This window comes from Pseudophryne corroboree, chromosome 4 (genome assembly GCF_028390025.1).
Source record: "Pseudophryne corroboree isolate aPseCor3 chromosome 4, aPseCor3.hap2, whole genome shotgun sequence".
Taxonomy (NCBI): Eukaryota; Metazoa; Chordata; class Amphibia; order Anura; family Myobatrachidae; genus Pseudophryne; species Pseudophryne corroboree.
In genome coordinates, this window is record NC_086447.1 from 17,367,548 (window position 1) to 17,382,763 (window position 15,216).

A 15,216-nucleotide genomic window follows, 5' to 3' on the forward strand; every position below is an offset into this window, starting at 1 on the left:
ATTGTGCTTCCTGTTTTTTATAAAATGACTTAATCAAATCTGACTCTGATTGCATCAGAGAAGGCCAGGTACCCTACACTATAAGAGGTGGTTTGAAATTTTGACTTGTCTACTTAAAGATCAGCAAAATTTGATCACAAGGTCAATTACGTCCCTAGGTGGTATTGAACCACCAACCTTTCGGTTAACAGCCGAATGCGCTAACCGATTGCGCCACAGAGACAGCTTGCGAAAGCATGTGCTGACAAAGGCTAAAAAGCATTCATCTAGAAAGTTTCCTAGAAAAAGGTTAAAAAGGCAATAATCTGGAGAGTTTTGCAAGATTTTTCTTCCATTGACCAACGAAGAAACACATTGGTACTTTCACATGATGAGTGAGTACTTCAGGATCTCTGGCACTTACATGAGCAGCAGAGTGGCGCAGCGGAAGCGTGCTGGGCCCATAACCCAGAGGTCGGTGGATCGAAACCATCCTCTGCTATGTGCACTTATTTTTTTGTTAATTAAATTCTTCCAAAACTGGAATTGATATTTTGACTCTTTTATTTTTACTTAAAGTACAATAACTTTTAACATTTTAATTTGTTTTAATAGTATATTGACAGCATTGTTTTCTTTCAGAAATCCACTTAATTTTCTTTACCCTATTACTGAAATGGTAATTGACAAAAACAAGCTACATTGTCACCAGAAGAGCAATGCAAAATGTACAATTGATATTTCAAAATCATCTTTCCAGCTTGAATTTCAATGATGCATTGGGGCAACGATTTTGTGAGAAACATCTTCACCCTTAAAGAAAGATTTTCTTAACTTCTTACCTGTGTGCTGATTAGATATCACCTGGTTTTCACATTAAACAGATTCCCACTTGAGAAAGCAGCAAGGATGCAGTGTGGTTTATGTTTCCTGGTGTCAACCTGTATTATTTCAGTGGACATTGTAATGAGGATGCATCTTGCTGCCTTTCCAATGAAGCAAGTTTTAATCAGTAATAGGTGAAAAACCATTCCTACAAAGGTGTTAATCAGAGACTTGGCTTTGTGGACACTTTTCAGAGAGCAAATGTGTTAGCATAAAAATAAAGCCATAAAATGGAGAGCTGATTAATCACTCAATTGGATTTCTCTGCCTGCATAATTTTTTTTCTCTGCAACCCCAATGCTAAATTGTGCTTCCTGTTTTTTATAAAATGACTTAATCAAATATGACTCTGATTGCATCAGAGAAGGCCAGGTACCCTACACCATAAAAGGTGGTTTGAAATTTTGACTTGTCTACTTAAAGATCAGCAAAATTTGATCACAAGGTCAATTACGTCCCCAGGTGGGATTGAACCACCAACCTTTCAGTTAACAGCCGAATGCGCTATTCGATTGCACCACAGAGACAGCTTGCAAAAGCATGTACTGACAAAGGCTAAAAAGCATTCATCTAGAAAGTTTCCTAGAAAAAGGTTAAAAAGGCAATAATCTGGAGAGTTTTGCAAGATTTTTCTTCCATTGACCAACGAAGAAACACATTGGTACTTTCACATGATGAGTGAGTACTTCAGGATCTCTGACACTTACATGAGCAGCAGTGTGGCGCAGCGGAAGCGTGCTGGGCCCATAACCCAGAGGTCGGTGGATCGAAACCATCCTCTGCTATGTGCACTTATTTTTTTGTTAATTAAATTCTTCCAAAACTGGAATTGATATTTTGACTCTTTTATTTTTACTTAAAGTACAATAACTTTTAACATTTTAATTTGTTTTAATAGTATATTGACAGCATTGTTTTCTTTCAGAAATCCACTTCATTTTCTTTACCCTATTACTGAAATGGTAATTGACAAAAACAAGCTACATTGTCACCAGAAGAGCAATGCAAAATGTACAATTGATATTTCAAAATCATCTTTCCATCTTGAATTTCAATGATGCATTGGGGCAACGATTTTGTGAGAAACATCTTCACCCTTAAAGAAAGATTTTATTAACTTCTTACCTGTGTGCTGATTAGATATCACCTGGTTTTCACATTAAACAGATTCCCACTTGAGAAAGCAGCAAGGATGCAGTGAGGTTTATGTTTCCTGGTGTCAACCTGTATTATTTCAGTGGACATTGTAATGAGGATGCATCTTGCTGCCTTTCCAATGAAGCAAGTTTTAATCAGTAATAGGTGAAAAACCATTCCAACAAAGGTGTTAATCAGAGACTTGGCTTTGTGGACACTTTTCAGAGAGCAAATGTGTTAGCATAAAAATAAAGCCATAAAATGGAGAGCTGATTAATCACTCAATTGGATTTCTCTGCCTGCATATTTTTTTTTCTCTGCAACCCCATGCTAAATTGTGCTTCCTGTTTTTTATAAAATGACTTAATCAAATCTGACTCTGATTGCATCAGAGAAGGCCAGGTACCCTACACTATAAGAGGTGGTTTGAAATTTTGACTTGTCTACTTAAAGATCAGCAAAATTTGATCACAAGGTCAATTACGTCCCTGGGTGGTATTGAACCACCAGCCTTTCGGTTAACAGCCGAATGCGCTAATCGATTGCACCACAGAGACAACTTGCAAAAGCATGTACTAACAAAGGCTAAAAAGCATTCATCTAGAAAGTTTCCTAGAAAAAGGTTAAAAAGGCAATAATCTGGAGAGTTTTGCAAGATTTTTCTTCCATTGACCAACGAAGAAACACATTGGTACTTTCACATGATGAGTGAGTACTTCAGGATCTCCGACACTTACATGAGCAGCAGAGTGGCGCAGCGGAAGCGTGCTGGGCTCATAACCCATAGGTCGGTGGATCGAAACCATCCTCTGCTATGTGTACTTATTTTTTGGTTAATTAAATTCTTCCAAAACTGGAATTGATATTTTGACTCTTTTATTTTTACTTAAAGTACAATAACTTTTAACATTTTAATTTGTTTTAATAGTATATTGACAGCATTGTTTTCTTTCAGAAATCCACTTAATTTTCTTTACCCTATTACTGAAATGGTAATTGACAAAAACAAGCTACATTGTCACCAGAAGAGCAATGCAAAATGTACAATTAATATTTCAAAATCATCTTTCCAGCTTGAATTTCAATGATGCATTGGGGCAACGATTTTGTGAGAAACATCTTCACCCTTAAAGAAAGATTTTCTTAACTTCATACCTGTGTGCTGATTAGATATCACCTGGTTTTCACATTAAACAGATTCCCACTTGAGAAAGCAGCAAGGATGCAGTGAGGTTTATGTTTCCTGGTGTCAACCTGTATTATTTCAGTGGACATTGTAATGAGGATGCATCTTGCTGCCTTTCCAATGAAGCAAGTTTTAATCAGTAATAGGTGAAAAACCATTCCTACAAAGGTGTTAATCAGAGACTTGGCTTTGTGGACACTTTTCAGAGAGCAAATGTGTTAGCATAAAAATAAAGCCATAAAATGGAGAGCTGATTAATCACTCAATTGGATTTCTCTGCCTGCATAATTTTTTTTCTCTGCAACCCCAATGCTAAATTGTGCTTCCTGTTTTTTATAAAATGACTTAATCAAATATGACTCTGATTGCATCAGAGAAGGCCAGGTACCCTACACCATAAAAGGTGGTTTGAAATTTTTACTTGTCTACTTAAAGATCACCAAAATTTGATCACAAGGTCAATTACGTCCCTGGGTGGGATTGAACCACCAACCTTTCGGTTAACAGCCGAATGCGCTAACCGATTGCACCACAGAGACAGCTTGCAAAAGCATCTACTGACAAAGGCTAAAAAGCATTCATCTAGAAAGTTTCCTAGAAAAAGGTTAAAAAGGCAATAATCTGGAGAGTTTTGCAAGATTTTTCTTCCATTGACCAACGAAGAAACACATTGGTACTTTCACATGATGAGTGAGTACTTCAGGATCTCTGACACTTATGTGAGCAGCAGAGTGGCGCAGCGGAAGCGTGCTGGGCCCATAACCCAGAGGTCGGTGTATCGAAACCATCCTTTGCTATGTGCACTTATTTTTTTGTTAATTAAATTCTTCCAAAACTGGAATTGATATTTTGACTATTTTATTTTTACTTAAAGTACAATAACTTTTAACATTTTAATTTTTTTTAATAGTATATTGACAGTATTGTTTTCTTTCAGAAATCCACTTAATTTTCTTTACCCTATTACTGAAATGGTAATTGACAAAAACAAGCTACATTGTCATCAGAAGAGCAATGCAAAATGTACAATTGATATTTCAAAATCATCTTTCCAGCTTGAATTTCAATGATGCATTGGGGCAACGATTTTGTGAGAAACATCTTCACCCTTAAAGAAAGATTTTATTAACTTCTTACCTGTGTGCTGATTAGATATCACCTGGTTTTCACATTAAACAGATTCCCACTTGAGAAAGCAGCAAGGATGCAGTGAGGTTTATGTTTCCTGGTGTCAACCTGTATTATTTCAGTGGACATTGTAATGAGGATGCATCTTGCTGCCTTTCCAATGAAGCAAGTTTTAATCAGTAATAGGTGAAAAACCATTCCTACAAAGGTGTTAATCAGAGACTTGGCTTTGTGGACACTTTTCAGAGAGCAAATGTGTTAGCATAAAAATAAAGCCATAAAATGGAGAGCTGATTAATCACTCAATTGGATTTCTCTGCCTGCATAATTTTTTTTCTCTGCAACCCCAATGCTAAATTGTGCTTCCTGTTTTTTATAAAATGACTTAATCAAATATGACTCTGATTGCATCAGAGAAGGCCAGGTGCCCTACACCATAAAAGGTGGTTTGAAATTTTTACTTGTCTACTTAAAGATCACCAAAATTTGATCACAAGGTCAATTACGTCCCCAGGTGGGATTGAACCACCAACCTTTCGGTTAACAGCCGAATGCGCTATTCGATTGCACCACAGAGACAGCTTGCAAAAGCATGTACTGACAAAGGCTAAAAAGCATTCATCTAGAAAGTTTCCTAGAAAAAGGTTAAAAAGGCAATAATCTGGAGAGTTTTGCAAGATCTTTCTTCCATTGACCAACGAAGAAACACATTGGTACTTTCACATGATGAGTGAGTACTTCAGGATCTCTGACACTTACATGAGCAGCAGTGTGGCGCAGCGGAAGCGTGCTGGGCCCATAACCCAGAGGTCGGTGGATCGAAACCATCCTCTGCTATGTGCACTTATTTTTTTGTTAATTAAATTCTTCCAAAACTGGAATTGATATTTTGACTCTTTTATTTTTACTTAAAGTACAATAACTTTTAACATTTTAATTTGTTTTAATAGTATATTGACAGCATTGTTTTCTTTCAGAAATCCACTTAATTTTCTTTACCCTATTACTGAAATGGTAATTGACAAAAACAAGCTACATTGTCACCAGAAGAGCAATGCAAAATGTACAATTGATATTTCAAAATCATCTTTCCATCTTGAATTTCAATGATGCATTGGGGCAACGATTTTGTGAGAAACATCTTCACCCTTAAAGAAAGATTTTATTAACTTCTTACCTGTGTGCTGATTAGATATCACCTGGTTTTCACATTAAACAGATTCCCACTTGAGAAAGCAGCAAGGATGCAGTGAGGTTTATGTTTCCTGGTGTCAAACTGTATTATTTCAGTGGACATTGTAATGAGGATGCATCTTGCTGCCTTTCCAATGAAGCAAGTTTTAATCAGTAATAGGTGAAAAACCATTCCAACAAAGGTGTTAATCAGAGACTTGGCTTTGTGGACACTTTTCAGAGAGCAAATGTGTTAGCATAAAAATAAAGCCATAAAATGGAGAGCTGATTAATCACTCAATTGGATTTCTCTGCCTGCATATTTTTTTTTCTCTGCAACCCCATGCTAAATTGTGCTTCCTGTTTTTTATAAAATGACTTAATCAAATCTGACTCTGATTGCATCAGAGAAGGCCAGGTACCCTACACTATAAGAGGTGGTTTGAAATTTTGACTTGTCTACTTAAAGATCAGCAAAATTTGATCACAAGGTCAATTACGTCCCTGGGTGGTATTGAACCACCAGCCTTTCGGTTAACAGCCGAATGCGCTAATCGATTGCACCACAGAGACAACTTGCAAAAGCATGTACTAACAAAGGCTAAAAAGCATTCATCTAGAAAGTTTCCTAGAAAAAGGTTAAAAAGGCAATAATCTGGAGAGTTTTGCAAGATTTTTCTTCCATTGACCAACGAAGAAACACATTGGTACTTTCACATGATGAGTGAGTACTTCAGGATCTCCGACACTTACATGAGCAGCAGAGTGGCGCAGCGGAAGCGTGCTGGGCCCATAACCCATAGGTCGGTGGATCGAAACCATCCTCTGCTATGTGCACTTATTTTTTGGTTAATTAAATTCTTCCAAAACTGGAATTGATATTTTGACTCTTTTATTTTTACTTAAAGTACAATAACTTTTAACATTTTAATTTGTTTTAATAGTATATTGACAGCATTGTTTTCTTTCAGAAATCCACTTAATTTTCTTTACCCTATTACTGAAATGGTAATTGACAAAAACAAGCTACATTGTCACCAGAAGAGCAATGCAAAATGTACAATTAATATTTCAAAATCATCTTTCCAGCTTGAATTTCAATGATGCATTGGGGCAACGATTTTGTGAGAAACATCTTCACCCTTAAAGAAAGATTTTCTTAACTTCTTACCTGTGTGCTGATTAGATATCACCTGGTTTTCACATTAAACAGATTCCCACTTGAGAAAGCAGCAAGGATGCAGTGAGGTTTATGTTTCCTGGTGTCAACCTGTATTATTTCAGTGGACATTGTAATGAGGATGCATATTGCTGCCTTTCCAATGCAGCAAGTTTTAATCAGTAATAGGTGAAAAACCATTCCAACAAAGGTGTTAATCAGAGACTTGGCTTTGTGGACACTTTTCAGAGAGCAAATGTGTTAGCATAAAAATAAAGCCATAAAATGGAGAGCTGATTAATCACTCAATTGGATTTCTCTGCCTGCATATTTTTTTTTCTCTGCAACCCCATGCTAAATTGTGCTTCCTGTTTTTTATAAAATGACTTAATCAAATCTGACTCTGATTGCATCAGAGAAGGCCAGGTACCCTACACTATAAGAGGTGGTTTGAAATTTTGACTTGTCTACTTAAAGATCAGCAAAATTTGATCACAAGGTCAATTACGTCCCTAGGTGGTATTGAACCACCAGCCTTTCGGTTAACAGCCGAATGCGCTAACCGATTGCACCACAGAGACAACTTGCAAAAGCATGTACTAACAAAGGCTAAAAAGCATTCATCTAGAAAGTTTCCTAGAAAAAGGTTAAAAAGGCAATAATCTGGAGAGTTTTGCAAGATTTTTCTTCCATTGACCAACGAAGAAACACATTGGTACTTTCACATGATGAGTGAGTACTTCAGGATCTCTGACACTTACATGAGCAGCAGAGTGGCGCAGCGGATGCGTGCTGGGCCCATAACCCATAGGTCGGTGGATCGAAACCATCCTCTGCTATGTGCACTTATTTTTTGGTTAATTAAATTCTTCCAAAACTGGAATTGATATTTTGACTCTTTTATTTTTACTTAAAGTACAATAACTTTTAACATTTTAATTTGTTTTAATAGTATATTGACAGCATTGTTTTCTTTCAGAAATCCACTTAATTTTCTTTACCCTATTACTGAAATGGTAATTGACAAAAACAAGCTACATTGTCACCAGAAGAGCAATGCAAAATGTACAATTAATATTTCAAAATCATCTTTCCAGCTTGAATTTCAATGATGCATTGGGGCAACGATTTTGTGAGAAACATCTTTACCCTTAAAGAAAGATTTTCTTAACTTCTTACCTGTGTGCTGATTAGATATCACCTGGTTTTCACATTAAACAGATTCCCACTTGAGAAAGCAGCAAGGATGCAGTGAGGTTTATGTTTCCTGGTGTCAACCTGTATTATTTCAGTGGACATTGTAATGAGGATGCATCTTGCTGCCTTTCCAATGAAGCAAGTTTTAATCAGTAATAGGTGAAAAACCATTCCTACAAAGGTGTTAATCAGAGACTTAGCTTTGTGGACACTTTTCAGAGAGCAAATGTGTTAGCATAAAAATAAAGCCATAAAATGGAGAGCTGATTAATCACTCAATTGGATTTCTCTGCCTGCATAATTTTTTTTCTCTGCAACCCCAATGCTAAATTGTGCTTCCTGTTTTTTATAAAATGACTTAATCAAATATGACTCTGATTGCATCAGAGAAGGCCAGGTACCCTACACCATAAAAGGTGGTTTGAAATTTTGACTTGTCTACTTAAAGATCACCAAAATTTGATCACAAGGTCAATTACGTCCCTGGGTGGGATTGAACCACCAACCTTTCGGTTAACAGCCAAATGCGCTAACCGATTGCACCACAGAGACAGCTTGCAAAAGCATCTACTGACAAAGGCTAAAAAGCATTCATCTAGAAAGTTTCCTAGAAAAAGGTTAAAAAGGCAATAATCTGGAGAGTTTTGCAAGATTTTTCTTCCATTGACCAACGAAGAAACACATTGGTACTTTCACATGATGAGTGAGTACTTCAGGATCTCTGACACTTATGTGAGCAGCAGAGTGGCGCAGCGGAAGCGTGCTGGGCCCATAACCCAGAGGTCGGTGTATCGAAACCATCCTTTGCTATGTGCACTTATTTTTTTGTTAATTAAATTCTTCCAAAACTGGAATTGATATTTTGACTCTTTTATTTTTACTTAAAGTACAATAACTTTTAACATTTTCATTTGTTTTAATAGTATATTGACAGCATTGTTTTCTTTCAGAAATCCACTTAATTTTCTTTACCCTATTACTGAAATGGTAATTGACAAAACAAGCTACATTGTCACCAGAAGAGCAATGCAAAATGTACAATTGATATTTCAAAATCATCTTTCCAGCTTGAATTTCAATGATGCATTGGGGCAACGATTTTGTGAGAAACATCTTCACCCTTAAAGAAAGATTTTATTAACTTCTTACCTGTGTGCTGATTAGATATCACCTGGTTTTCACATTAAACAGATTCCCACTTGAGAAAGCAGCAAGGATGCAGTGAGGTTTATGTTTCCTGGTGTCAACCTGTATTATTTCAGTGGACATTGTAATGAGGATGCATCTTGCTGCCTTTCCAATGAAGCAAGTTTTAATCAGTAATAGGTGAAAAAACATTCCAACAAAGGTGTTAATCAGAGACTTGGCTTTGTGGACACTTTTCAGAGAGCAAATGTGTTAGCATAAAAATAAAGCCATAAAATGGAGAGCTGATTAATCACTCAATTGGATTTCTCTGCCTGCATATTTTTTTTTCTCTGCAACCCCATGCTAAATTGTGCTTCCTGTTTTTTATAAAATGACTTAATCAAATCTGACTCTGATTGCATCAGAGAAGGCCAGGTACCCTACACTATAAGAGGTGGTTTGAAATTTTGACTTGTCTACTTAAAGATCAGCAAAATTTGATCACAAGGTCAATTACGTCCCTGGGTGGTATTGAACCACCAACCTTTCGGTTAACAGCCGAATGCGCTAACCGATTGCGCCACAGAGACAGCTTGCGAAAGCATGTGCTGACAAAGGCTAAAAAGCATTCATCTAGAAAGTTTCCTAGAAAAAGGTTAAAAAGGCAATAATCTGGAGAGTTTTGCAAGATTTTTCTTCCATTGACCAACGAAGAAACACATTGGTACTTTCACATGATGAGTGAGTACTTCAGGATCTCTGGCACTTACATGAGCAGCAGAGTGGCGCAGCGGAAGCGTGCTGGGCCCATAACCCAGAGGTCGGTGGATCGAAACCATCCTCTGCTATGTGCACTTATTTTTTTGTTAATTAAATTCTTCCAAAACTGGAATTGATATTTTGACTCTTTTATTTTTACTTAAAGTACAATAACTTTTAACATTTTAATTTGTTTTAATAGTATATTGACAGCATTGTTTTCTTTCAGAAATCCACTTAATTTTCTTTACCCTATTACTGAAATGGTAATTGACAAAAACAAGCTACATTGTCACCAGAAGAGCAATGCAAAATGTACAATTGATATTTCAAAATCATCTTTCCAGCTTGAATTTCAATGATGCATTGGGGCAACGATTTTGTGAGAAACATCTTCACCCTTAAAGAAAGATTTTCTTAACTTCTTACCTGTGTGCTGATTAGATATCACCTGGTTTTCACATTAAACAGATTCCCACTTGAGAAAGCAGCAAGGATGCAGTGTGGTTTATGTTTCCTGGTGTCAACCTGTATTATTTCAGTGGACATTGTAATGAGGATGCATCTTGCTGCCTTTCCAATGAAGCAAGTTTTAATCAGTAATAGGTGAAAAACCATTCCTACAAAGGTGTTAATCAGAGACTTGGCTTTGTGGACACTTTTCAGAGAGCAAATGTGTTAGCATAAAAATAAAGCCATAAAATGGAGAGCTGATTAATCACTCAATTGGATTTCTCTGCCTGCATAATTTTTTTTCTCTGCAACCCCAATGCTAAATTGTGCTTCCTGTTTTTTATAAAATGACTTAATCAAATATGACTCTGATTGCATCAGAGAAGGCCAGGTACCCTACACCATAAAAGGTGGTTTGAAATTTTGACTTGTCTACTTAAAGATCAGCAAAATTTGATCACAAGGTCAATTACGTCCCCAGGTGGGATTGAACCACCAACCTTTCAGTTAACAGCCGAATGCGCTATTCGATTGCACCACAGAGACAGCTTGCAAAAGCATGTACTGACAAAGGCTAAAAAGCATTCATCTAGAAAGTTTCCTAGAAAAAGGTTAAAAAGGCAATAATCTGGAGAGTTTTGCAAGATTTTTCTTCCATTGACCAACGAAGAAACACATTGGTACTTTCACATGATGAGTGAGTACTTCAGGATCTCTGACACTTACATGAGCAGCAGTGTGGCGCAGCGGAAGCGTGCTGGGCCCATAACCCAGAGGTCGGTGGATCGAAACCATCCTCTGCTATGTGCACTTATTTTTTTGTTAATTAAATTCTTCCAAAACTGGAATTGATATTTTGACTCTTTTATTTTTACTTAAAGTACAATAACTTTTAACATTTTAATTTGTTTTAATAGTATATTGACAGCATTGTTTTCTTTCAGAAATCCACTTCATTTTCTTTACCCTATTACTGAAATGGTAATTGACAAAAACAAGCTACATTGTCACCAGAAGAGCAATGCAAAATGTACAATTGATATTTCAAAATCATCTTTCCATCTTGAATTTCAATGATGCATTGGGGCAACGATTTTGTGAGAAACATCTTCACCCTTAAAGAAAGATTTTATTAACTTCTTACCTGTGTGCTGATTAGATATCACCTGGTTTTCACATTAAACAGATTCCCACTTGAGAAAGCAGCAAGGATGCAGTGAGGTTTATGTTTCCTGGTGTCAACCTGTATTATTTCAGTGGACATTGTAATGAGGATGCATCTTGCTGCCTTTCCAATGAAGCAAGTTTTAATCAGTAATAGGTGAAAAACCATTCCAACAAAGGTGTTAATCAGAGACTTGGCTTTGTGGACACTTTTCAGAGAGCAAATGTGTTAGCATAAAAATAAAGCCATAAAATGGAGAGCTGATTAATCACTCAATTGGATTTCTCTGCCTGCATATTTTTTTTTCTCTGCAACCCCATGCTAAATTGTGCTTCCTGTTTTTTATAAAATGACTTAATCAAATCTGACTCTGATTGCATCAGAGAAGGCCAGGTACCCTACACTATAAGAGGTGGTTTGAAATTTTGACTTGTCTACTTAAAGATCAGCAAAATTTGATCACAAGGTCAATTACGTCCCTGGGTGGTATTGAACCACCAGCCTTTCGGTTAACAGCCGAATGCGCTAATCGATTGCACCACAGAGACAACTTGCAAAAGCATGTACTAACAAAGGCTAAAAAGCATTCATCTAGAAAGTTTCCTAGAAAAAGGTTAAAAAGGCAATAATCTGGAGAGTTTTGCAAGATTTTTCTTCCATTGACCAACGAAGAAACACATTGGTACTTTCACATGATGAGTGAGTACTTCAGGATCTCCGACACTTACATGAGCAGCAGAGTGGCGCAGCGGAAGCGTGCTGGGCTCATAACCCATAGGTCGGTGGATCGAAACCATCCTCTGCTATGTGCACTTATTTTTTGGTTAATTAAATTCTTCCAAAACTGGAATTGATATTTTGACTCTTTTATTTTTACTTAAAGTACAATAACTTTTAACATTTTAATTTGTTTTAATAGTATATTGACAGCATTGTTTTCTTTCAGAAATCCACTTAATTTTCTTTACCCTATTACTGAAATGGTAATTGACAAAAACAAGCTACATTGTCACCAGAAGAGCAATGCAAAATGTACAATTAATATTTCAAAATCATCTTTCCAGCTTGAATTTCAATGATGCATTGGGGCAACGATTTTGTGAGAAACATCTTCACCCTTAAAGAAAGATTTTCTTAACTTCATACCTGTATGCTGATTAGATATCACCTGGTTTTCACATTAAACAGATTCCCACTTGAGAAAGCAGCAAGGATGCAGTGAGGTTTATGTTTCCTGGTGTCAACCTGTATTATTTCAGTGGACATTGTAATGAGGATGCATCTTGCTGCCTTTCCAATGAAGCAAGTTTTAATCAGTAATAGGTGAAAAACCATTCCTACAAAGGTGTTAATCAGAGACTTGGCTTTGTGGACACTTTTCAGAGAGCAAATGTGTTAGCATAAAAATAAAGCCATAAAATGGAGAGCTGATTAATCACTCAATTGGATTTCTCTGCCTGCATAATTTTTTTTCTCTGCAACCCCAATGCTAAATTGTGCTTCCTGTTTTTTATAAAATGACTTAATCAAATATGACTCTGATTGCATCAGAGAAGGCCAGGTACCCTACACCATAAAAGGTGGTTTGAAATTTTTACTTGTCTACTTAAAGATCACCAAAATTTGATCACAAGGTCAATTACGTCCCTGGGTGGGATTGAACCACCAACCTTTCGGTTAACAGCCGAATGCGCTAACCGATTGCACCACAGAGACAGCTTGCAAAAGCATCTACTGACAAAGGCTAAAAAGCATTCATCTAGAAAGTTTCCTAGAAAAAGGTTAAAAAGGCAATAATCTGGAGAGTTTTGCAAGATTTTTCTTCCATTGACCAACGAAGAAACACATTGGTACTTTCACATGATGAGTGAGTACTTCAGGATCTCTGACACTTATGTGAGCAGCAGAGTGGCGCAGCGGAAGCGTGCTGGGCCCATAACCCAGAGGTCGGTGTATCGAAACCATCCTTTGCTATGTGCACTTATTTTTTTGTTAATTAAATTCTTCCAAAACTGGAATTGATATTTTGACTATTTTATTTTTACTTAAAGTACAATAACTTTTAACATTTTAATTTTTTTTAATAGTATATTGACAGTATTGTTTTCTTTCAGAAATCCACTTAATTTTCTTTACCCTATTACTGAAATGGTAATTGACAAAAACAAGCTACATTGTCATCAGAAGAGCAATGCAAAATGTACAATTGATATTTCAAAATCATCTTTCCAGCTTGAATTTCAATGATGCATTGGGGCAACGATTTTGTGAGAAACATCTTCACCCTTAAAGAAAGATTTTATTAACTTCTTACCTGTGTGCTGATTAAATATCACCTGGTTTTCACATTAAACAGATTCACACTTGAGAAAGCAGCAAGGATGCAGTGAGGTTTATGTTTCCTGGTGTCAAACTGTATTATTTCAGTGGACATTGTAATGAGGATGCATCTTGCTGCCTTTCCAATGAAGCAAGTTTTAATCAGTAATAGGTGAAAAACCATTCCTACAAAGGTGTTAATCAGAGACTTGCCTTTGTGGACACTTTTCAGAGAGCAAATGTGTTAGCATAAAAATAAAGCCATAAAATGGAGAGCTGATTAATCACTCAATTGGATTTCTCTGCCTGCATATTTTTTTTTCTCTGCAACCCCATGCTAAATTGTGCTTCCTGTTTTTATAAAATGACTTAATCAAATCTGACTCTGATTGCATCAGAGAAGGCCAGGTACCCTACACTATAAGAGGTGGTTTGAAATTTTGACTTGTCTACTTAAAGATCAGCAAAATTTGATCACAAGGTCAATTACGTCCCTGGGTGGTATTGAAACACCAGCCTTTCGGTTTACAGCCGAATGCGCTAACCGATTGCACCACAGAGACAACTTGCAAAAGCATGTACTAACAAAGGCTAAAAAGCATTCATCTAGAAAGTTTCCTAGAAAAAGGTTAAAAAGGCAATAATCTGGAGAGTTTTGCAAGATTTTTCGTCCATTGACCAACGAAGAAACACATTGGTACTTTCACATGATGAGTGAGTACTTCAGGATGTCTGAAACTTACGTGGGCAGCAGAGTGGCGCAGCGGAAGCGTGCTGGGCACATAAGCCAGAGGTCGGTGGATCGAAACCATCCTCTGCTATGTGCACTTATTTTTTTGTTAATTAAATTCTTCCAAAACTGGAATTGATATTTTGACTCTTTTATTTTTACTTAAAGTACAATAACTTTTAACATTTTAATTTGTTTTAATAGTATATTGACAGCATTGTTTTCTTTCAGAAATCCACTTAATTTTCTTTACCCTATTACTGAAATGGTAATTGACAAAAACAAGCTACATTGTCACCAGAAGAGCAATGCAAAATGTACAATTGATATTTCAAAATCATCTTTCCAGCTTGAATTTCAATGATGCATTGGGGCAACGATTTTGTGAGAAACATCTTCACCCTTAAAGAAAGATTTTCTTAACTTCTTACCTGTGTGCTGATTAGATATCACCTGGTTTTCACATTAAACAGATTCCCACTTGAGAAAGCAGTAAGGATGCAGTGAGGTTTATGTTTCCTGGTGTCAAACTGTATTATTTCAGTGGACATTGTAATGAGGATGCATCTTGCTGCCTTTCCAATGAAGCAAGTTTTAATCAGTAATAGGTGAAAAACCATTCCTACAAAGGTGTTAATCAGAGACTTGGCTTTGTGGACACTTTTCAGAGAGCAAATGTGTTAGCATAAAAATAAAGCCATAAAATGGAGAGCTGATTAATCACTCAATTGGATTTCTCTGCCTGCATAATTTTTTTTTCTCTGCAACCCCATGATAAATTGTGCTTCCTGTTTTTATAAAATGACTTAATCAAATCT

The 15,216-nt window shown here is 36.5% G+C and overlaps 5 non-coding genes across 5 annotated transcripts; all 5 read right to left on the minus strand.

Moving 5' to 3' along the window:
• Window positions 1-149: 149 nt before the first annotated feature.
• TRNAN-GUU (transfer RNA asparagine (anticodon GUU)) lies at window positions 150-223 on the minus strand. The gene has a single exon. It is a non-coding gene; the product is annotated as a tRNA-Asn (tRNA).
• A 3,429-nt stretch (window positions 224-3,652) lies between these two features.
• On the minus strand, window positions 3,653-3,726 carry TRNAN-GUU (transfer RNA asparagine (anticodon GUU)). The gene has a single exon. It is a non-coding gene; the product is annotated as a tRNA-Asn (tRNA).
• A 5,762-nt stretch (window positions 3,727-9,488) lies between these two features.
• On the minus strand, window positions 9,489-9,562 carry TRNAN-GUU (transfer RNA asparagine (anticodon GUU)). Its single transcript has one exon. It is a non-coding gene; the product is annotated as a tRNA-Asn (tRNA).
• A 3,429-nt stretch (window positions 9,563-12,991) lies between these two features.
• Window positions 12,992-13,065, minus strand: TRNAN-GUU (transfer RNA asparagine (anticodon GUU)). Its single transcript has one exon. It is a non-coding gene; the product is annotated as a tRNA-Asn (tRNA).
• Window positions 13,066-14,157: 1,092 nt separating this feature from the next.
• On the minus strand, window positions 14,158-14,231 carry TRNAY-GUA (transfer RNA tyrosine (anticodon GUA)). The gene has a single exon. It is a non-coding gene; the product is annotated as a tRNA-Tyr (tRNA).
• Window positions 14,232-15,216: the final 985 nt, after the last annotated feature.